Source organism: Artemia sp. Qi Xiang Cuo, chromosome 15, assembly GCF_049724085.1.
Source record: "Artemia sp. Qi Xiang Cuo chromosome 15, ASM4972408v1, whole genome shotgun sequence".
Classification (NCBI taxonomy): domain Eukaryota; kingdom Metazoa; phylum Arthropoda; class Branchiopoda; order Anostraca; family Artemiidae; genus Artemia; species Artemia sp. Qi Xiang Cuo.
Genome location: NC_142808.1, coordinates 4,239,315 through 4,264,992, shown reverse-complemented (window position 1 = coordinate 4,264,992; position 25,678 = coordinate 4,239,315). Strand labels below are relative to the sequence as shown.

At 33.0% G+C, this 25,678-nt stretch overlaps 1 protein-coding gene and 1 non-coding gene across 2 annotated transcripts in view; both read right to left on the bottom strand.

Annotated features, from left to right (window-relative positions):
* LOC148943246 (reelin-like) overlaps positions 1-25,678 on the bottom strand; it is a 292,228-nt gene that overhangs the window by 27,783 nt on the left and 238,767 nt on the right. The gene's annotated exons all lie outside the window — the stretch shown is intronic.
* Positions 14,611-14,802, bottom strand: LOC148943247 (U2 spliceosomal RNA). Its single transcript, XR_016143016.1, has one exon. It is a non-coding gene; the product is annotated as a U2 spliceosomal RNA (small nuclear RNA).

Here is a 25,678-nt window from a genome sequence, read left to right as displayed (position 1 = left end):
TCCTACGAAATTTGTTGACTATAAGCAATGATTTGGGACAATCCAAATAAAAAAAGATTACATACTTCGTTACATCACTTGCTAAATAATGCTATTTATTTAATAAAAATTTCAGTCATTTACATAATAACCATTTCCGACAGTTTTCATTTCACATATTCTTTTTCATTGGTTAAGAAAAGATAATTTTAGGTCTTTTCCGTTTCTCTCTATAAGGATTCAAGTTTTGGCTTTCTATTTATATGCTTGACAAAATTTTGCAATAATTTTTTAACAAAAGTTGTACTATAATGCTTTCGATTGATGGGTAGGGGGAGAAATGTCCAATTGTAAATAAGTTGAGAATCTGCATAATCTTTTGGTTTATACAGGGTTGAAGGGATTACAATCCCTATAATGTTACAACCTTGGGTATAGACAAATGTGACACAGCTTTTACCCCCAACATAGCCTGAAAGTTTCAACTTAACTTCCTTAACTTTTCCGTAAACATCACATACACACCCTTTTGACAACATTGGATGCAAATAGTGTATTTTGATTTAGTTCAATTTCCAACGTAATAGCCATTTACGTTGATATATCTTACTTGATAATAATGCAAGTTATGTTGTGATATTATTAAATTTGCTCTAAATATAGACACACAAATTGGATTCAAAATGAGCCAAGCAAATAATACAATAAAAATGTCCTCTCTTCCCCATCAACCCCAACGGTTACGATCAATGTTTTAAATTCACTAAAATTATAGAGGATAGTTCCTCTTCCAGTACCCCCCCCCCCCACCATTTTTTTCTGATACTTTAAAAAATAACACATTAGCTTTAAAAAATTTTTCGCTGCTTTTTTTAACAATTTTATACCCCCCCTCCCCTCCAACGCGACTTTCGGGAAACGGCCCTGGGGAGGGGAAGAGTATTCTTCATAATCAAGGGAGGGAAAGTTCGTTATTTTTCAAATTTATTTAACAAAAATACAAAAAAAAACAAGCCCCTTTTCAATAATAATGCCACAAAAAGACTTTCTTGAATCTGGCAGAACAGACTATTGCCGGAAAATACCCCCCCCCCCACCGTTAATCGCCGGGTATTCACGCCTTCGACGGTGTAATAATAACACTTACCTGGTGTCCTTCTTATATTTTCTCCCAAGTTTGCCCCCACACCAGAATATTTAATAACCCACGCTAAAGACACAGAAACAATAAAGAGAGACTTCATCAGGTAAATGATTACTTACTTTATTTTTATTAGCATTAATCATTTTTATTTGTCACTTACTTGATTAATTTTATAATTCAATCTTGTTATTAACATTATGGACAGAACACTATATTTAAGAATATAGAACATTGAAGTATAATTCAAGTTTCATTGCAGAATTTGATTTTAAACTTACCAAAAAGCCCTAATGTTTGAAACGTAGAAAATCGATAGAAAATCAAGCAAACGTACTATAAGGTGGCATCGAGCTAGAAAGACATTAGTAACAAAGCAGTACGAGGGAAGTTGCATTCCAAGATGGTAGTATGTTTTGATTTTTTAAGTGTAGAAGATCAGTGTCCTATGGAGTACTATTCTGTAAGGACTTGTGCTAGATTTGTTCAGATTTCTTGAGCAATACTTTGCTCTTTACTTTTTAGCCTCAATAAATTACGGGGTACTGATGCATTATGCAGGCATCGCTATATAATTTATCAAGGAAACCAGTCATGAAACCCGTCAAACTGCTATTTCATTAGCAGATATTTACTAGATAAATTGATGGCAAAGCGTGATTTCTCAGTATTTAAACGATTGTTCTTTGGGGTCTAGGAGGGAGACAGGTACCTAGGTTAGGCTACGTATTTAGTACATGTTATGCTTTACCCCCCGCCTCCCTAATGTGCAAATATATAGCCCAAAATTGTTTCTAAACTAATATATATTCTTCCTATTTTATTTTATTTCTTTAGCATTAACCAAACTTGACTTCTTCGCAGTGCCCGCATAATTTACCAGGACCAATGACTCGGCTATGTTGTAAGGATAACAAATCCAGCAATATTTACTGTCTAAGACGAAACAATAGAGTAGTAATTGTATCTTGAAATTGGATAGCTTATACACCATCTAAGTGCTTAAAAAATATACACAAGAATTGTTTCCTTCCAATCTCGTACAGGCCCCTGGGCCAGTCAAACAGTATACTCCCTCTGGAGAAAAATTAATTTCTTTATTATTGCACCGAGCCAAGGGTGCCTTCGATAATTCCTTTGCCGCTTAAAATTAGCTTGACTTCAATTATCCTGCATTTTCCAGGGTTACTTATCTGACCACTAATCAAGAGCATTTCCTCAGGTAGTAATCCTACTCACCTCTCATGTCATTAGTAGAATGTATCTATGGAATTCTAGGAGCTTATGTTCCCTCCCATGCTATTCTAGGAGCTTACGTTCTTTCCGGTGTTATTTGCCCACTTTACGTTCCATGGCAGCTTTCCAGGGCAGATTACCAGACAAGGTTATTTGGCAGTGTATAATGTGGTCAAACATATTTTGAGAGTATGTTCATAATTATATAATTTAAGCAAACAGGTTTTTTTTCTGCTATTAATAAGAATTTCATAAGAATATACGTCGTGAGTTCACGTTCACAAATTTTTTTTCTTAATAAAATGTTATTATATAAATTGGTCAAACATTTTTGGGGAGCATGCACGAAAATATGTAGCTCAACCAGTGTTTTTCTAGTCAACTTCCGTTTTTTTTTCGTCCTTTAAATTAAGTATAAAATTTTAATGCAATAGAATTTAATTTTAATTATTTTTTAAAATATAGAGCATAGTAAAAAGAATATTATTAAATTTGAAAAAATTAATATTTTTATTTTCATCATGAGTATAGTTTACTGAATTTCTAAATGTTATTCAAGATAAGAATCATTTTACCAATAAATACAAATTTCAAGGAGGCTTAGCCCCCCTCCTCCCTCCAACCACACACAAATTAAAATATTATGAGTATACTCTATAGAAAAGGCAAAGCAAGCTTTTTTACATTATGTAAAACAAAAATAACCAGTTCTATTGCCTTGTTACGATAATAATTCTGTAGTTTTACATATCTCGTTCAAAAATATCCTTTTCAAATCGTCCATCTAAAATCTTCTGTCTTTTTCAGGTATAAATAAAGTCATCTGTTTCTTATCATGTTAGCAAGAGTGACAATTTCAAAACAACATTGACATGCACCTTATCGAGATTAAGAAAACAAAGGAATGGAAACGTGTAATTCTAAACGCTTTGAAGAAAGAGAGATTGTTTTTCGGCCAAATTAGACAGATATTTTTAAATTTTATTCCATATTTTATAAAATTTTATAAAAATATAAGCCGGGTACTTAATTCTAACCCAATCGTTGCGAGGTTAAAAAACAAACTTATTTCGGCACATATCAATTCCGGGGGTGGGCGGGCGAGGGGAAGTCTGTGTGCAGACTAATTTTTTCTTCTGTAAAAAAGGGAATCGTTTTTTACATGCTAAACTTTGTCTTATTTTTAAGGAATAGGATTACTACACTTACTCTCCCCCGGAAAAGAGAGCTAAGACTAACTGCGTTAGTCCAATACAACAAGTGGAGATAGGCGGTCTAGTGGGGGCTACTCGAATCTATTCAAGACCGGAGCGTCCAGTCCAAGACTCCCCAGTGCCAACCCCTCTACAGCCAGGTCGAAAGCTGAAAAGAGTCTGGATGATTGCTCAGATGAATGGGTATCGCCTTGACTCATCTGTACAGGTCAGTGACATTACCATCGCATCTACGCAGGACAAAGAAGGCACTCAACACCAATCTGAATTTGGTAATGCGGGTATTTTCACCTGTTGCTTCTACCTCTTTCTATTCAACTTTTTTTTATTTTTTTTAAGTCTTTTCTTTTTACCATTTTTAAACACCGTAATAGTGTATGTCAGAGATATTAAAACGTTACCCACCCCGCCCCAACCAGTGTTTTAAATTTATCTGATCCCCACAGAGATAGCTGAATATAATGCATTTTTTTTATTATCAAAGAAATCAATCTTTTGCGGATTTCTTAACTTTATGAGGGAGGGGGGTGGTGGCACTTGTTTATTTTAAATGATTATAGACGGAATTTTTTTTTGAGGAGTGGGTGAAAAAATGAACATGTTTTTTTTTTTTTTTTTTTTAAATTTAAAAAAAAATCTATTTTTAAAAAATAAAAATAAAAATTTTTTATAAATTTTAATTAATTTGAATTTTCTACCTATTTTAAAAAATTTAAAAGTGTGTGTATGTGTGTGTGTGTGAGCGGTGAAAGCGCCATGTCTCATCGATAAGTAATTGAGAAAGTATACTTAATAGTGAAAAATAAATAACGAAGTAATGATTGAATGGCTTATATTCATTTACATATCATTATATCTTATGTTTGATCCGTGTGCTGTAAATTTTTCAATATACATATCAACTGACTTGTATTTTGATGCTGATTTTGAATATTTTTAAATTATTTTGTTTAAATTAATCAATCGAAATTTATGAGAAAATTAAGAATTTTTTAAGTGTAAATTCTGACGTAGCATAATTTGTTTCCGCAATGCGTTTCTATCTGACTTCAGAGGCATAATTACTTATAGGATAATGTAATATATATATAGGGGTTAGAAACGTATTTTCAACTTGTTGGAATATTTCAGAGCGTGTGCGCATGTGTGTGTGTGTGTGTGTGTGAACGTGTGCATGTGCATGTGTGTGCCTGCATGTGTGCGTGTGTGTGTGTGTGTGTGTGTGTGTGTGTGTGTGTGTGTGTGTGTGTGTGTGTGTGAGTGGCACAGGCGCCGCTTATTTTTATGTCGACCCGTTAATTAATGGATATAGTATAAAGACTATTTCAAAATAAATAAAAACGTAATTATTTTAACTAATTTAGTGTGTGTTTTTTTCTATGTTACTAACAAAAGTTGTAATTTATTAAGCATTTGTTATTTAAATAATGCTTTAATCAAAAAATTATTCATTTTAAATAATTATAGGAGAAATTGAGTTTTATGGATGGAATGGACAAAAAAATGAACAAGATTTTTTAACTTTATGAAATAATGCTTATTTCACATGGAAAATAAAACCTTTTTTCTATAAATTAATGATAGAGCACCCCCACTGGGTGGTAAGACATCAGCATTTACTGGACCAATTCTATCACCGCCAATGGAGTTCAGAGACGAACCGTCATTATTTCAAGACAATATGGAGTGTTATAGAGGTTTTATTAATGATATTTTTGGTGACATGGCTAACCTAGACGATTTAATTTGTGACATTGACATGTTGGAGGACCTGGAGCGGGCAGATAGATTTATGCGTGAGCATTTAGGGGATATTACTAGTGCATCTGAACTGGGTCTTCATAAAGAAAGTCCAGCACAGGACAATACAGGCTGGCTTGATTAATTGTCCCCAACCACCTTGGAACATGGACTAGTAAGCCAAGGGGACATATGCCACCTCCAACCAATGTAATTGAACAGACTGTTATTGACTGTTATTGGGGTGGTGTTATTGACAATTCTATGTCACCCCCCCCCATCATTCCGCTTAATGATACAGCAACAACAATGCAAATTGTTGGATCTAATGTTCCCGGGGATATTTTCGACGATAGTTTTATAATTAGTGAATTGGGTCCTGTGCAAATAGGAGCAGGACAAGAAAATAGTGTCCTATCCCCGAAACTACGGAAATTTTATTTGTTAGCGTCTGCTCTAGGACACTTACAAACATATAGGGTAGATTTTCAACCTCCAGAGGATAATGTGATTGACGGGGGGGTCATTTTAACAGACCCTGTAAATGTTTTCCATAGCTACATCGACCATATTCGATCACGAATTGAGAGTCAGATTCGGAACCGGGGGAGGGGTCATGGGGAGCATAAAGCATAAGTAAATTAAACAGTTTATATACACACGGGGAAATCGAGGGCTATTTTTTTTTTTCGTTTTTAAACTGGCAATCCAACTTTTTACCATGGTCTAAAGGAATTTGAGGGTAACTTTTTCGACCGTGTACATAAATTAATTTAAACTTTGTACACGCTTAACAAGAGAGTACGCTGGTCAAACATTTTATACATTGAACACAGGTATCTGAATCTCATTAGATTAAAAAAAAACTTTGTTGGAAGGGGTGCAGGTTGAAAAATAAAATGCCACCCAGATTTTTAGGCTACCAAAGGAGTTCAGAGTTTTGGTTTTGCCAAGGCAGTGCCTTAAATATGCATATTTAGCAGCAGCCTATAAAACATTGAACGATGAGTCAAGAATGAAAAATCTTGACAGACTTGCTTGTAACGGTGGAGAAAATTTCCATCAACTAAATTTTGATTGTTCAGAGGGGACGTATCCGGTTTCCTTTAAAGAAATAACCATATTTGAAATAGCAAATGAAAATCTGGGGTGGGGGGTGGTTGTTCTCCAGTATGACACGGAATTGGTAATTGGGAGAAAGAAACCAAATAAAAAAAGGGGTTTTATATTCAGTGAGGACACCGTCGGTAGATAATGTTAAAACTTGGGTTTGGGTTATTTACGAGCCCCCCAAAGATGTAAAGTCCTATTGTAATTTTTTCCCCGTTAAAGCAGTAAGTCGACTTTTAGCACAAAGCACGAACAAATGAGAAGGTCTCTATTGTCCAACGTGAATTTACTCATTGAGATCTTAGTGAACAGTCATGGATCGTATGAGACATTGCAAAAATCATGGCACTCAAATACTTTAACTGGCAGCAGATGGCAATGATATTTTACAAGTTAAAAATATCCAAAAGTCCCTGCTACAAGTTGATAAAGTATGTTTAGATTGTGAATCAAAACTGGTGGAGGTATCACACACATCAAGGCCAAATAGAGGCACGAAGCACACCCTAGTTGCGTATTCTTCTGTACAGGCCTGTCGCAAGGGCGATAATAAAATGCAGTTGGACGTTTTTTTTAGCTATTGAGGAGGAGGATAGTATGGAAATGTTGGTATACGTAATAAAAATAGAAAACAGCGCAATTTCATGCTTGCGTCACACCAACGACCCAATGTCATTATCAGATAAGGAGCAACTGGCACTAGACAAGGGGACAATTGGTTGGGTTTGTAGGAGTGCTCTCGCCCCAAAAGAGGTGGTCTAGGATTATAATCACCTGATTGACCCCAATTCAACAGAACAAATTAAGTTTCGGGGGTGGGCTCACAATTTTTGTAATTTAAAAATTAAACAGCCACTCTTTCTTACAGTTTTTATACATAACTCTAACTCCGATCTGAAGTATGTGCTACCAGCAGTGGCACATCTTCAAAGAAATGGAACAGTGGATGATGCATGGGTGATAGACAGCTTTTCCTACAACATCAGTCCTAAATCATCTGAATAGTTGCCTGTTTTGGAAGTTATCTGGAAATTTGTTGAATACGAAGTTGAGTACCCTAATAAAAGTCGCTTTTTAGATTCATACATTTTTTTCCCAAATCATTGAGCAAATTAATTCAAGTGCAGAAAAACGATGAAGGCTGCAACGCTTTCCCCCTTCTCAAGCAACAATTTCCAAATGATTTATATGATTTGTTGACGGTCAAGGGCATATATCCTTATGATTATTATTGTTCCATGTCGAGATTCGCCGAGGAAACTATTCCATCGATTGAACCGTATTACGATAGTATACACGATCATAGGTGCACCCCCGATGAATACAGTTTTGCTAAAAAAGTGTGGGCAGAGGGAGGGTGTAAAAATGGGTTTGACTACTGCAAGCTGTATTTGTCGAGTGATGTGTTAACTTTGTTAGAAATTATGTGTAAAAATACGGACAAAATCTATGGGGAATGTAATCTTGATTTGGGCTATTATTTTCATCCCCTCATCTAGTGATGGACCTCATCCTAAAAATTATCGGGGAAAAAATTGGGCTAATCACTGACATCGATCAGCACCTGTTCATCGAAAGGTCAATGAGGGTTATATATGTTTTTCACGGGGATCGTATCTTGGAAATTGATCCAACTGGAGAGAAGACGGGGACAAAATCGGAAGCAGTTTTCCTTGATGTGAATTCTCTCTAGCCTTCGGCCATGTCCTATTATGCGCTACCTTGTGATGACCATAAATGGCTCAATGACGCCCAAACTCACCATGTCCCCAACATTGATAGTTTAGAGGAGACTGGACCAGTGGGATGGTTTTTTTAAATTGATGGGGAGATACCAGTTGAGCATCACGATTCAGTAAATGATTTTTTTTCCCGTACCTAAATAGACCTGTGACTAGGGACTCTTTGAGCCCCCGCAATAGGTGTTTAGTCGAGGTGGATGGAATTGCATTGGTCACCTTCAAAACGAAAACTTATTGCTGACCTTCTGCTGAAAAAAAACTGACCTTCGGACCTTCTGCCGGGGGGCTTGCGGCCCGGGGGGGGGGAGGCCGCCAGTGAGGGGCGCACCGCCACTATCAAAGTTATCTTTTTTGACTTAGAGCAGAATTTTTTTTGTAAATATACATGTTTCATTGAAATTAAAAAGTGATATTATTTTAAGTGCTTTATTCTAATGTTATATTTTTTCTATAAATAAATAAACAAAAAAGTGTATCTATTTAAAAATTTTTTCTCTGTGCCTATGTAAATGTTGTATTTTTCATTATAAATAAATTAAAAAAAAAGTGTATTTTTTCATGTTTAATGTGCTTTTTTTTTAATGTAGTATTTTTTAAGTATTGTTACTTTTTTATGCATATAATAAAAGAAAATATGATTATTTATTCGTCTTCTTCTTCTTATTATTATTATTCTTGAACAGAGTAGTAGAAGTAGTAGTAGTAGTAGTAGTAGTAGTAGGGAAATTATTTAGTCATTAGACAGCTATAGTCTACAGTTAGTCGTCTAGGTGAACTGTTGAAGGGAACATGTATCAATTTAAAACACCATTCAGATCGTTTCTGTGTGGGCCGTCAATGTCGGGCAAAACAACACTCTTAACTAAAATAATTAAAAATTGCGATAAAATGTTTGTGGAGAAGCCGAAAAAAAATCTACTATTGTTACAGTATTTGGCAGGAGTCATACGATAAAATAAAATCACTTGCCACTACGGGATTTGTGCAGATACAATTCATACAAGGACTTGATGTTTTCAGCATTATTGAACCAAACTCTTGGCTGATCATTGACGATCTGGCTGAATCTATTGAACAATGATCCCAGGAAATGCTACAACTGTTCACTGTTCGCTCTCAACTTGAACAGATTTCTGTTACTCTGGTTCTACACAATGTCTTTCATCAGAGCAAATGTATGTGACCACTTGCATTGAACTACACTTACTGTATCATGTACAGATTTGTTCGTGATTCTAGCTCTCTCATAAACCTCAATACAAAACTCTATCCAGGCGACCCTAAATTTATGCTCTCAGCATACAATAAGGCAACTAATAAGCCCTACGGCTATATCCTATTAGATCTTAATCAAAATACACCCGAGGATCTGCGTGTAGTCACAGATATTTTAGACAGTGAAATTACAGTATATCTCCCTGTGAACACTAAAAAGACCAATTAGTTGCTATCGTTACACTGAAGAAAATACATGAAAATAGAAATCTGTTTTCAGTTCTAAGCACTTCAAAACCCTCGCTTAGGAAAGCCATACTCAAACACGGTATTGACAATGATTTCATTAATCTAATATCAGAACTTTGTTTAAATTTGACCGAGGGTAATGTTAAACTACCAGAATTAGTTGATCAGCAGGAAAACCAACATTGATCCTTTGAACGTAAATTGGCTACTAAAAACAAAGGGCAGAATTTTAACACGAAACGACTTATTAAAGCGGGCGGTAGTTTTTTCACACTTTTCCTGCCAATAACTGCAGGACTTATAAATAATTCTCTCTAGTGAGAATGACAAAACCCTATAAATTGACTCCAATAGAACTCGCTCTCTCACCCGTGGAACACTTTGAGAACAATCTGCGTAAATTCCTTGACAACGAGAATATTGAGGATGATAAAAAACTGCTTTTACTTCAAGATGCACTTCGCCGAGTGGACAAACATAAGCCCTATCGGTCGATGGCCACTGCTACTATTGATCACAAAAAAGAATCATCTCCTCAGGATTCTGCTGGAACACAATTAAAGAAGAAAGAACTGGATTCAATTGTATTGACACTTGTAAATATAATGCCCAACTCATTTCGTCAAAAAAGTAAAAAACTCCTAACCTATCTCATGGAAAATGGTCAAGATCATATTCAAGTTGAAAGCAATGGGAGAGGGATTACAATTCAGGGCAAGAGCTATAATCTACTTGATTTAATCTATGATATGGTTACAAATCGTAAAGGACTTTTATCATTTGACTCTCATCTATGCAACTTTCTAAAAACATTAAACTTCCCCAAAAGTAATATTAGAAATTGACATACTCTAAAAAAAAATTCAGTGAAAGTTTATCATTGTCAAAACCTTTAAAATATGAACTTGAAGAAGAAGAAGAAGATTTTAAATCAATTTTGGGAAATACCAGAACACTACAGATAGCCAGACAACAACGAAGACGAATCAAGTCATCTTCACCACCACCACCACCACCAAAACTTTCCCGTATACACAAGGGTAGCGGACGTTACACAACGTGTTTACGTTCAAAATGGTTGAAGTTCTGAAAGGTGTTTATGAAAATATTGGTGAAGTGGGGAGATTAAGTTCACCCGCCACTCTTTCCAAAGCCACTGGTGTTCACGCTAAAAGTGTACAAGACTATCTACCAAATGAAATCAAGTTACACTCTGCATAGAAATAATAGACTTCGTGCTTATCCTTATCGAAAAACTAAAGCCTTTTTCCCATTACATATAATGCAAGCTGATCTCTTAACTCTTGATTAGATTCAAAGACGTCACAATACGCCATGCAAGTACATTCTACTCGCAATCAGTGTTTTGAGGCGCTTTGCATATGCCATTCCAATGCAATTAAAGAGGGGTGCTGAATTTGCTCATGGCACTGAAAGTATTCTTAATCAGGATTCATATAGAAAATTAAATTGGATCGTGGCAGGGAATTCTTTTACCCCCTTGTTGAGACGGTACTTGTGAAATATAATACACTTCTCCATCATGGTCACAGTCCGATAAAGGCTGCATTGGTCGAACGATTAATATGAACTATTCGACTTTTAATTTCAAGATATTTTATATTGAAAAATACACCGGCTTTTCTTCATGATCTAGATAAAATCATGTTGATCTATAATCAATGACCTCCTCGATCATTTTCCAACTCTACGCCAACGTAAGTTCATCATTCTGATCATGATACAATTGACACCTTTCTTAAACAATTTTTCAATGAATCGATTGTCAAGAAGAAAAATAAATTCAATGTTGGTGATACTGTTCGAATTAATAGAATAACTAATGCTTTTGAAAAGTGGAATTACTTGTGGCCCACAGAACTTTTTAAAGTGGCAAAAATCCTAGACACTAAACCCATAGCTTATCGTTTGCACGATACCAAAGATGAAGAGATTATCGGCGGCTTTTATGACTATGAACTACAAAAAGTTAAAAATAATAGTGAAATCTATCAAATTGAAAAGATATTAAAGACTCATAATCGCAGGGGCAGGAAACAGTTACTTTTTCGGTGGCTAGGATACAACTCTGATTTTTATTTTTGGATCGGTGTTGAAGATATTGACAATGCCCAATGATTTCTATGTAACTTTCATGTCCAATGTTTCCGATCCTCTCTACAACGACTTGAATGCGACAAGTAATTTTTGGACAAAACTCTCCCTTGCCATCAAATTTGATGATGTGTATGAAGTGGATCTTGTCGACTGTATTCTCAAAAATACCTAGGACATCCTGAGAAATGATCGTGTGTATGATATAATAGTTATACCATTTGATTGGACACTCTTTGTCGACTATGAATGGGTTGAAGCACTTAAATCTAGCGAATATCCACATGACAAATTGAAATTTATTGAATACGATATTATGACAGATTTATGTCGTACAATCAATAGAAAAATATCATATCGTAGGAAGGGTATATTACATTTTAATTATTCATTGGAACACGATAGGATTTTCATTACCTCACCTGTTGACACCGAAATAATTATTCTCAATGATAATCTGTGAGATATTCTTGGTTTTAAACAGAATATGATCAATGGGGAAAATGCTGTCACCGTTTACGGGATGAATCAAGTTATTTTTGCTGATTATCCACCTGGTTTCGCCTCGGACTCTTGCATATTTCCCGTGTTACGTTTAGTTTAATTTTAGTTAAGAATTTGATGTTTTTCCTTTGAGTTTCAGCTAGAGTTCTAGTTTAGTTTACTTTTAGTTAAGAGTTTAGTTTTTTACCTTAGAGTCTTAACTTAGATTTTTAGTTAGAGTTCTATTTTATTTTATTTATAGTTAATAGTTTAGAATTTTAGCTTAGAGTCTTAGCTTAGAGTTTTTGTTATAGTTCTTTTTTTGTTTAGTTATTTTTAAGTGTTATGAATTTTTAGATGAGAGAAATGTATTATATTTTTTTTTGTTGTTCTAGTTTATTTTAGTTTTATTTAATATTTTAGAGTATTATCTTATTGTTTTAGATTAGAGTTTTTTTTAGACTTTTAGTTTATTTTAGTAATAGTTAAGAGTTTAGAGTTTTAGCTTAGAGTATTAGCTTAGAGTTTTTTATAGATTTATATTTTTTTTTAGACATATTAAATATTATAGAAATACAAAAAAAAATCTAATAAAAGAATATAATATAAAACTCTAAACTCTTAAATAAAAATATCATAAACTATAAATATAATTAAAACTATAATATAATACTAAATTATAAAACTATTAACTAAACTAGAACTCTAAAAAAAACTATAAACTAATACTCTAAGATCTAAAAATAAATTCTTGACTATGAATAAACTTCAACTTAAACAAAAACTATAAGATATGACTATATTATAAAAATCTTAACTAAACTAAACTAGAACTCTAACAAAAACTCTAAACTACGACTCTAATATATAAAACTAAATTCTTAACTATAACTAAACTTCAACTCTAACTATAACTCGAAGCTAAGACTCTAAGCTAAAATTCTAAACTCTTAACTAAAACTAAACTATAACTCTAAAAAAAACTCTAAGCTAAAACTATAAACTCTTAACTCTTAACTAAAACTAAACTATATATTCAACAAAAAGTATAAGATAAGACTATAAGATAAAAAATCTAAAATAAAACTAAACTAGAACTCTAACAAAAACTATAAGCTAAAAAACTCTTAACTAAAACTTAAACAAAATATAACTTTAAGTACAACTCTAAGGTAAAACACCAAACTCTTAAATAAAACTAGAACTCTAACAAAAAACTCTTAGCTAAGACTCTAAGTCACTAAGGTAAAACTCCAAATTCTTAAATATATATAAACTAAACTAGAACTCTAACAAAAACTCTAAACTCTTACTAAACTAAACTTCAATTCTAACAAAAACTCTAAGCTAAAACTCTAAACTATTAAATAAAACTAAACTAGAACTTCAACAAAAACTCTAAGCTAAAAACTATTAACTAAAATAACCTGGAACTATAACAAAAACTCTAAGCTAAAAGTATAAACTCTTAAATATAACTAAAATAAACTACAACTCTAACTAAAAATCAAATATAAGACTCTAATTTAGAACAATAAACTATTAAATAAAATTAAACTTAAATATAACTATATCTTAAAATCACATGTAAAACATCAAATTCTTAACTAAAATTAAACTAAACTAGAACTCTAACAAAAACTCTAAGCTAAGACTCTAACAGGTAAGTATGTTGAATTAAAATCTAACATTTTACTAATATCTTTCGACATAAATCCCGTTGCTTTGAATTTCACTCAGAAGCTCCAATGTATTAGCCAGATGCAGCTTTACAAAACTTTTTCACATCAATGAATCAAGTCTAAATTATTTTTGAAAATAGCAATGCCCCATTTCATTTTCATATGCAAACATTTTAATTCTTTGAATGCAAGTTTACCTTTTTGAGAAAAGAAAATCAAGGGTCACTCTGTTATCAATATGACTGAAAAGTCAAAACTTTTATTTCTGAGAACCCAGTGGCCGTTCTTCTGATTATGCCAATTATTTTCTCGTTAACAGCCAAAGGGGGCTTTAGTCATTGCTACTAATACTAACAACTCACCACAGAGCCAAGCCCTCTGATGTCAAAAACAATCACTTCAACAATACTGTTCGAATCTTTGTTCAATTTAAAGTTCAGCATTTAATAGTTGCATACTGTTGTTGAAAACGATGCATGGGGACTTCAATCTAGGTTGGGGGTTTTAATTTAATTATGGCAAGTGGTCATTGGCTTTTTCACCATTAAATTTCGTAAATTATATACATTTTTTCTTTTTTTCAAATTAAAAAATTGTTTTCAATATATTCAAGGGCTAGGAAACTACAAGTGTGGTTTCTACAAAATTCGAGAAACGCATTATACGTCATTGATTAGGGTTCATGGACTTTGATTTCCCCTCGAAAGGGGTGCACCGATCCCGGAAGTACTGCAATACCGGGCCAACGCGTGAAGGGAGCGGAGCAAGCCCCAACATCCCTTCGGTTTCCAAAAATCAGTTTAATATTCTGGGCCCCATGTAGGGACCATATCAGATATTAAGCTGATAAGAACAGATGCTACACCTAGATCTTAGCTAAAAGGTCGAGAAGGAACAATTAAGCAAGGATTGTCAAAGAGTTTATAAGATTACGATTAAAAAAATTTGTCACAAACTTAATTACTGTTGCAATACACAAATTATATTCAATTAAATTATCCCTTTTTCTTTATATTTTTATTATAATCTTTAAAATTTACCATAATATCAAATTTTATCTCAAAATACTAATGGTAAATAGAAAATTTGCAAATCAAGACTTGGAAAATACTGTTAGTCCATAATCCAAAATCAGACAAAGATAAAAAAAAGGGAATTCAATAATTTTAAAACGGTGTATTTTGATTTAGCTCAATTTCCCATTGAACATGTCCTGACAGTTTCAACGCAGGACCGTTAGTCGTTCCTGAGGTATTGAACTTTTGACAAAACTGACAGCATGAAGTGTCTCTTGTTTAGTTTAAAATCACCACTAAAAAAGACCCTGAAGTTATGTATTAACTTCTAATTTTAATTCTTATATTAAAAATTTCTTTAACGTTAAACGTTGGCAAATCCACTAAAATCTTAAAGTAGAAAAAACATTTTCATAAAAAATAAGATTGCATCGATTTGTGACATCAGCAGTAAATTTTATTTTCAAGGATTTTATATTTGTTGTAAATAAAAAAAAAAAAATTTATTCAAGCCTCCAAACGATTTCTCCGGCATTGATTTCACCTTTATGCATAAGCGACTGCACGAGGAGGCGGTGAATTTTGTTTTTCAGTATATTGTAATTATTAAGCTAAATTAAATTGGTTGATTTTAAAGTTTTATGTACCAAAGAAGATGCAACATTTAGGTGATTAGTTATTCTTACCGTTTTTCACGGTTTAACACTATCCTACGAAATTTGTTGACTATAAGCAATGATTTGGGACAATCCAAATAAAAAAAGATTACATACTTCGTTACATCACTTGCTAAATAATGCTATTTATTTAATAAAAATTTCAGTCATTTACATAATAACCATTTCCGACAGTTTTCATTTCACATATTCTTTTTCATTGGTTAAGAAAAGATAATTTTAGGTCTTTTCCGTTTCTCTCTATAAGGATTCAAATTTTGGCTTTCTATTTATTTGCTTGGCAAAATTTTGTAATAATTTTTTCACAAAAGTTGTACTATAATGCTTTCGATTGATGGGTAGGGGGAGAAATATCCAAATGTAAATCAGTTGAGAATCTGCATAATCTTTTGGTTTCTATAGGGTTGAAGGGATTACAGCCCCTATCATGTTACAACCTTGAGTATAGACAAATGTGATTCAACTATTACCCCCAACAAAGCCTGAAAGTTTCAACTTAACTTCCTTAACTTTTCCGTAAACATCACATACACACCCTTTTGACAACATTTGAATGCAAATAGTGTGTTTTGATTTAGTTCAATTTCCAACGTAATAGCCATTGACGTTGATTTATCTTACTTGATAATAATGCAGGTTTTTTTATGATATTATTAAATTTGCTCTAAATATAGACACACAAATTTGATTCAAAATGAGACACGCCCCTATTACAATAAAAATTGCCTCTCGTACCTATCAACCCACCAGTTGACGATAAAGGGGGTAAATTCAATAATATTATCTAGGCTAGTTCCTATGTAAGTACCCCCCCCCCCCCCACCCTTTTTGTCGGATACTTTAAAACATAACACATTAGATTTAAACATTTTTTCGAGGCGTTTTCTAATCTTTTTATACCCCCCCCCCTCCAAAGCGAAATTCTGGAAACGGTTCGAGGAAGGGGAAGATTAGGCCTATTTTTCATAATCACGGGAGGTACATTTCGTTGTTTTAAAATTTTATTTAACAAAAATACAAAAAAAAACAAAAAAAAACAAGCCCCTGTTAACAAAAACTGCCACAAAGACTGTATTGACTCTGGAAGAACAGACTATTGCAGGAAAATACCCCCCACCCCCCATTGAAACTACTGGTACTCACGCATGCTACTTGGTAATAATACAACTTACATTGTTACATTATTAAATTTGCTCCAATGATGGACACAAAAGCTGAATTTGTAATCACCCAAGTAAAATACACAGAAACAATACAGATAGACTTCATCAGGTAAATGATTACTTACTTTATTTTTATTAGTATTAATCCTTTTTATTTGTCATTTACTTGATTAATTTTATAATTCCATCTTGTTATTAACAATGTAGCCAGAACACTGTATTAAAGATTAGATAGCATTCAATTATAATTCCAGTTTTATAATAGAATTTGAGTATAAACTTATTAAAAAACCCTAAGCTTTGAACCGTAGAAAAGCAATAGAAAAATGAAGGAATATTTCAGTAGTGTTTGGTTGTGGTTTACCTTGTCACAGTTACATTCTCTTGATTTTTCAAAGTTCATTTTGAATTTCTTTCGTTGAAATGAAAGAGTTGGAATATTTCAGTAGTGGTTGGTTCTGGTTTACGTTGTAACAGTTAAATTTTCTTGATTTTTAAAAGATCATTTTGAATTTGTTTCGTTGAAATGCAAGAGTTGGAATATTTCAGTAGTGTTTGGTTGTGGTTTACCTTGTCACAGTTACATTTTCTTCATTTTTCAAAGTTCATTTTGAATTTCTTTCATTGAAATGAAAGAGTTGGAATATTACAGTAGTGTTTGGTTGTGGTTTACCTTGTCACATTTACATTTTGTTTATTTTTCAAAGTTCATTTTGAATTTCTTTCGTTGAAATGCAAGAGTTGGAATATTTCAGTAGTGTTTGGTTGTGGTTTACCTTGACACAGTTACATTTTCTTGATTTTTCAAAGTTCATTTTGAATTTCTTTCTTTGAAATGCAAGAGTTGGAATATTTCAGTAGTGTTTGGTTGTGGTTTACCTTGTCACAGTTACATTTTCTTGATTTTTCAAAGATCATTTTGAATTTCTTTCGTTGAAATGCAAGAGTTGGAATATTTCAGTAGTGTTTGGTTGTGGTTTACCTTGTCACAGTTACATTTTCTTGATTTTTCAAAGTTCATTTTGAATTTCTTTCACTGAAATGCAAGAGTTGGAATATTTCAGTAGTGTTTGGTTGTGGTTTACCTTGTCACATATAATTTTTATTTATTTTTAAAAGTTCTTTTTGAATTTATTTCGTCGAAAATCAAGAGTTTGAATATTTCATTAGTGTTTGGTTGTGGTTTACCTTGTCACAGTTACACTTTCTTGATTTTTCAAAGTTCATTTTGAATTTCTTTTGTTGAAATTCAAGAGTTGGAATATTTCAGTAGTGTTTGGTTGTGGTTTAACTTGTCACAGTTACATTTTATTTATTTTTCAAAGTTCATCTGAATTTCTTTCCTTGAAATGCAAGAGTTGGAATATTTCAGTAGTGTTTGGTTGTGGTTTATATTGTCACAGTTATATTTTCTTGATTTTTCAAAGTTCATTTTGAATTTCTATCATTGAAATGCAAGAGTTAGAATATTTCAGTAGTGTTTCGTTGTTGTTTACTTTGTCAGAGTCACATTCTCTTGATTTTTCAAAGTTCATTATGGATATCTTTAGTTGAAATATGTTTTGTCGTGCTTTACCTTGACACAGTTAAATTTCCTGATTTTTGTTAGGTTAGGTTAGGCTAGATCAAGTTAGATTAAGGTTAAGTTAGGTTAGGTTAGGTTACCCTCCGTGCGCGCGCGTACGTAGGCTCACCTAACTTAACCTAACTTAACCGTAATCTAACTTGATCTAGCCTAACCTAACCTAAGAAAAATCAGGAAATTTAACTGTGTCAAGGTAAAGCACGACAAAACATATTTCAACTAAAGATATCCATAGGTTAGGCTAGATTAAGTTAGGTTAGGTTAAGTTAAGTTAGGTTAAGTTAGCCTACGTACGCGCGCGTACGTAGGCTAACCTAACCTAACTTAACCTAACCTAACTTAATCTAGCCTAACCTATGGATATCTTTAGTTGAAATATGTTTTGTCGTGCTTTACCTTGACACAGTTAAATTTCCTGATTTTGTTAGGTTAGTAGCGATTAGTGATTAGGTTAGCCTACGTACGCGCGCGCACGTAGGCTAACCTAACCTAACCTAACTTAACCTTAATCTAACTTGATCTAGCCTAACCTAACAAAAATCATGAAATTTAACTGTGTCAAGGTAAAGCACGACAAAACATATTTCAACTAAAGATATCAATAATGAACATTGAAAAATCAAGAGAATGTAACTCTGACAAAGTAAACAACAACGAAACACTACTGAAATATTCTAACTCTTGCATTTCAACGAAAGAAATTCAAAACGAACTTTGAAAAATCAAGAAAATGTAACTGTGACAAGGTAAACCACAGCCAAACACTACTGAAATATTCCAACTCTTGCATTTCAAGGAAAGAAATTCAGATGAACTTTGAAAAATTAAGAAAATGTAACTGTGACAAGGTAAACCACAAGCAAACACTACTGAAATATTCCAACTCTTGCATTTCAACAAAAGACATTCAAAATGAACTTTGAAAAATCAAGAAAGTGTAACTGCGACAAGGTAAACCACAACCAAACACTACTGAAATATTCCAACTCTTGCTTTTCAACGAAAGAAATTCAAAATGAACTTTGAAAAATCAAGAAAATGTAACTGTGACAAGGTAAACCACAACCAAACACTTCTGAAATACTCCAACTCTTGCATTTCAACGAAAGAAATTCAAAATGAACTTTGAAAAATCAAGGAAATATAACTGTGACAAGGTAAACCACAACCAAACACTACTGAAATATTCCAACTCTTGCATTTCAACGAAAGAAATTCAAAATGATCTTTGAATAATAAAGAAAATGTAACTGTGACAATGTAAACCAAAACCAAACACTTATGAAATATTCCAACTATTGCATTTCAATGAAAGAAATTCAAAATGAACTTTGAAAAATCAAGAAAATGTAACTGTGACATGGTAAACCACAACCAACCACTACTTAAAGAATACAACACTTCCATTTCAACTACATAAATTAAAAAGGAACTTTGAAAAATCAAGAAAATCTAACTAAGACAAGGTAACCCATAACCAAACACTACTGAAATACTCCAACACTTACATTTCAACGAAAGAAATTCAAAATGATCTTTGAAAAATCAAGAAAATGTATGTGTAACAAGGTAAACCACAACCAAACAATTCTGAAATATTCCAACTCTTGCATTTCAACGAAAGAAATTCAAAATAAACTTTGAAAAATAAAGAGAATGTAACTCTGACAGGGTAAACCCCAACCAAACACTACTGAAATATTCCAACTCGTGCATTTCAACGAAAAAAATTCAAAATGAACTTTGAAAAATCAAGAAAATGTAACTGTGACAAGGTGAACCACAACGAAACACTACTGAAATATTCCAGCTCTTGCATTGCAACGAAAGAAATTCAAAATAAACTTTGAAAAATTAAGAAAATGTAACTGTGACAAGGTAAACCACAACCAAACACTACTGAAATATTCCAACTCTTGCATTTCAACGAAAGAAATTCAAAATGAACTTTGAAAAATTAAGAGAATGTAACTGTGACAAGGTAAACTACAACAACACACTATTGAAATATTCCAACTCTTGCATTTCAACGAAAGAAATTCAAAATAAACTTTGAAAAATCAAGAAAATGTAACTGTGACAAGGTAAACCACAACCAAACACTACTGAGATATTCCAACTCTTGCATTTCAATGAAAGAAATTCAAAATGAACTTTGAAAAATCAAGAAAATGTAACTGTGACAAGGTAAACCACAACCAAACACTATTGAAATATTCCAGCTCTTGCATTTCACTGAGAGAAATTCAAAATGAACTTTGAAAAATCAAGAAAATGTAACTGTGACAAGGTAAACCACAACCAAATACTACTGAAATATTCCAACTCTTGCATTTCAAACAAAGAAATTCGAAATGAACTTTGAAAAATCAAGAAAATGTAACTGTGACACGGTAAACAATATCCAAATCCTACTGAAATATTCCAACTCTTGCATTTCAACGAAAGAAATTCAAAATGAACTTTGAAAAATCAAGAAAATGTAACTGTGACAAGGTAAACCACAACCAAACCCTACTGAAATATTCCAACTCTTGCATTTCAACGAAAAAATTCAAGATGAACTTTGAAAAATCAAGAAAATGTAACTGTGACAAGGTAAACCACTACCAAACACTACTGAAATATTCCAACTCTTGCATTTCAACGAAAGAAATTCAAAACGAACTTTGAAAAATCAAGAAAATGTAACTGTGACAAGGTAAACCACAACGAAACACAACTGAAATATTCCAACTCTTGCATTTCAACGAAAGAAATTCAAAATGAACATTGAAAAATCAAGACACTGTAACCATGACAAGGTAAACCACAACCAAACACTACTGAAATATTCCAACTCTTGCATTTCAACGAAATAAGTTCAAAATAAACTTTGAAAAATCAAGAAAATGTAACTGTGACAAGGTGAACCACAACCAAACACTCCTGAAATATTCCATCTCTTTCATTTAAACAAAAGAAATTCAAAATAAACTTTGAAAAATCACGAGAATGTAACTCTGACAAGGTAAACCACAACCAAACACTACTGAAATATTCCAACTCTTACATTTAAACGAAAGAAATTCAAAATAAACTTTGAAAAATCAAGAAAATGTAACTGTGACAAGGTAAACCACAACCAAACACTACTGAAATATTCCAACTCTTGTATTTCGATGAAAGAAATTCAAAATGAACTTTGAAAAATCAGGAAAATGTAACTGTGACAAGGTAAACCACATCAAAACACAACTGAAATATTCCAACTCTTGCATTTCAACGAAAGAAATTCGAAATGAACTTTGAAAAATCAAGAAAATGTAACTGTGACACGGTAAACCACAATCAAACACTACTGAAATATTCCAACTCTTGCATTTCAACGAAAGAAATTCGAAATGAACTTTGAAAAATCAAGAGAATGTTAACTCTGACAGGGTAAACCACAACCAAACACTACTGAAATATTCCAACTCTTGCATTTCAACGAAAGAAATTCAAATCAACTTTGAAAAATCAAGAAAATGTAACTGTGACAAGGTGAACCACAACCAAACACTACTGAAATATTCCAACTCTTTCAATTCAAAGAAAGAAATTCAAAATGAACTTTGAAAAAACAAGAGAATGTAACTCTGAGAGGGTAAACCACAACCAAACACTACTGAAATATTCCAACTCTTGCATTTCAACGAAAAAAATCCAAAATAAACTTTGAAAAATCAAGAAAATGTAACTGTGACAAGGTAAACCACAACCAAACACTACTGAAATATTCCAACTCTTGCATTTCAATGAAAGAAATTCAAAATGAATTTTGAAAAATCAGGAAAATGTATCTGTGACAAGGTAAACCACAACCAAACACTACTGAAATATTCAAACTCTTGCTTTTCAACTAAAGACAAACGATATGAACTTTGAAAAATAAATAAAATGTAACTGTGAAACGGTAAACCACAACCAAACACTACTGAAATATTCCAACTCTTGCATTTCAACGAAAGAAATTCAAAATGAACTTTGAAAAATCAAGAAAATGTAACTGTGACAAGGTAAACCACAACCAAACACTACTGAAATATTCCAACTCTTGCATTTCATCGAAAGAAATTCAAAATGAACTTTGAAAAATCAAGAAAATGTAACTGTGACAAGATAGACCACAACGAAACACAACTGAAATATTCCATCTCTTGCATTTAAACGAAAGAAATTCAAAAATGAACTTTGAAAAATCAAGAGAATGTAACTGTGACAAGGTAAACCATGACCAAGCACTACTGAAATATTCCAACTCATTCCTTTCAATATAAGAAATTCAAAATGAACTATGAAAAATCAAGAGAATTTAACATTGAAAAGTTAAAACACAACGAAACGCTAAAGAAATATTCAAACTCTTGAATTTCAATGAAAGAAATTCAAAAAAAACTTTGAAAAATTAAGGGGATGTAACTGTGACAAGGTAAACCGCAACCAAACACTACTGAAATATTCCAAATCTTGCATTTCAACGAAAGAAATTCAAAATGAACTTTGAAAAATTACAGGAATTTAACTGTGACAGGGTAAACTACAACAACACACTACTGAAATATTCCAACTCTTGCATTTCAACGAAAGAAATTCAAAATGAACTTTGACAAATCAAGAAAATGTAGCTGTGACAAGGTAAACCACAACCAAACACTACTGAAATATTCCAACTCTTGCATTTCAATGAAACAAATTCAAAATGAACTTTGAAAAATCAAGAAAATTTAACTGTGACAAGGTAAACCACAACCAAACACTACTGAAAAATTCCAACTCTTGCATTTCAATGAAAGAAATTCAAAATGAACTTTGAAAAACAAGTCTCTTGTAACTTTTACAATTTAAACCACAACAAATCACTATTGAGATATTCCAACTCTTTCATTTCAAAGAAAAAAATTCAAAATTAACTTTTACAAATAAATATAATTAAACTGTGACACTGTAAACAACAACCAAACACTACTGAAATATTCAAACTCTTGAATTTCAACGAAGTAAATTTAAAATTAACTTTGAAAAATCCAGAATAGGTAACTGTGACACGGTAAACCACAACCAAACACTACTGAAATATTCCAACTCTTGCATTTCAACGAAAGAAAGTCGAAATGAACTTTGAAAAATCAAGAAAATGTAACTGTGACAAGGTAAACCACAACCAAACACTACTGAAATATTCCAACTCTTGCATTTCAACGAAGGAAATTCAAAATGAACCTTAAAAAATCAAGAAAATGTAACTGTGACAAGGTAAACCACAAACAAACACTACTGAAATATTACAACTCTTGCATTTCAACGAAAAAATTCAAAATAAACTTTGAAAAATCAAGAAAAATGTAACTGTTACAAGGTCAACCACTACCAAACACTACTGAAATATTACAACTCTTGTATTTCAACAACAGAAATTGAAAAAGAACATTGGAAAATCTTGAAAATGTAGCTATTACACGGGAAACTACAACAAAACACTACTAAAATATTCCAACTCTTGCATTTCAACGAAAGAAATTCGAAATGAACTTTGAGAAATCAAGAAAATGTAACTGTGACACGGTAAACCACAACCAAACACTACTGAAATATTCCAACTCTTGCATTTCAACGAAGGAAATTCAAAATTAACTTTGAAAAATCAATAGAATGTAAGTGTTACAAGTAAAACCAAAACAAAACACTAGTTAAATATTCCAAATTTTGCATCTCAACGAAAAAAATTCAAAATTAACTTTGAAAAATCAAGAAAATGTAACTGTGACACGGTAAACCACTACCAAACACTAGTGAAATATTCCAACTCTTGCATTTCAATGAAAAAAATTCAAAATGAACTTTGAAAAATCAAGAAAATGTAACTGTGACAAGGTAAACCACAACCAAACACTACTAAAATATTCCAACTCTTGCATTACAACGAAAGAAATTCAAAATGAACTTTGAAAAATCAAGAAAATGTAAGTGTGACAAGGTAAACCATAACCAAACACTACTGAAATATTCCAACTCTTGCATTTCAACGAAAGAAATTCAAAATGAACTTTGAAAAATTAAGAAAATGTAACTGTGACAAGGTAAAGCACAACCAAACACTACTGAAATATTCCAACTCTTGCATTTCAACGAAAGAAATTCAAAATGAACTTTGAAAAATCAAGAAAATGTAACTGCGACAAGGTAAACTACAACAACACACTACTGAAATATTCCAACTCTTGCCTTTCAAAAAAAGAAATTCAAAATTAAATTTTAAAAATCAAGAAAATGTAAAAGTGACAAGGTAAACCACAACCAAACACTAGTGAAATATTCCAACTCTTGCATTTCAATGAATGAAATTCAAAATGAACTTTGAAAAATCAAGAAAATGTAACTGTGACAAGGTAAACCAAACACTACTAAAATATTCCAACTCTTGCATTTCAATGAAAGAAATTCAAAATGAACTTTGAAAAATCAAGAAAATGTAACTGTGACAAGGTAAACCACAACCAAACACTACTGAAATAAAACAACACTTGCATTTCAACGAATGAAATTCAAAATGAACTGTGAAAAATCAAGAAAAAGAAACTGTGACAAGGTAAACCACAACCAAACACTACTGAAATATTCCAACTCTTGCATTTCAACGAAGGAAATTCAAAATGAACTTTGAAAAATCAGACTTTTGGAGGGGGGAGGGGCCGGGGGGAGGGGGTCGTTCTGTGTCTCAATGCACAAAAAAAGTATAAAAAATGGGGGTGGGAAGGGGAGGAGGGGAGGGGAGGAGGAGGTGGGAGGAGGAGGAGGAGGGGAGGGGGAGGAGGGGAGGGGAAGGGGAGGGGGTCTGGGTGGGCCTTTGGGGGAGCCGGTGGCTCTTTGGGAGCCCGGGGGACCTTTGAGGACCGGGGGAGGGCCTTTGGAGTCCGGGGTGCCCTTTGGGGGTCCGGGGGCCCTTTGAGGACCAGAGGAGGGCCTTTGAGGGTCTGAGGAGGGCGTTTGGGGGGCTGGGGCTCTTTGGGAGCTTGGGGGACCTTTGAGTACCGGGGGCTTCCTTCGGGGTTGTGGTGGGGGATCGGAACCCTTTGGGGTTGGGGTAGAGGACCTCACAACACTGTTCAAATGTAACTTGTGTATTATAACGACCACAGATTTTCACCCTCAAATTCTCTTCTAAAACCTTTCCTAAAATCTTCTTTCAAAATGTCTCTAACTGTTTCGCCGAAATAATCCCATAAAATGGATAAAACGGTTTCGCCCAAATAATCCCTAAACGTAATTTCTGTGTGTTTCTTTTGTTTGGCATCTCTGCGCTAACGCAT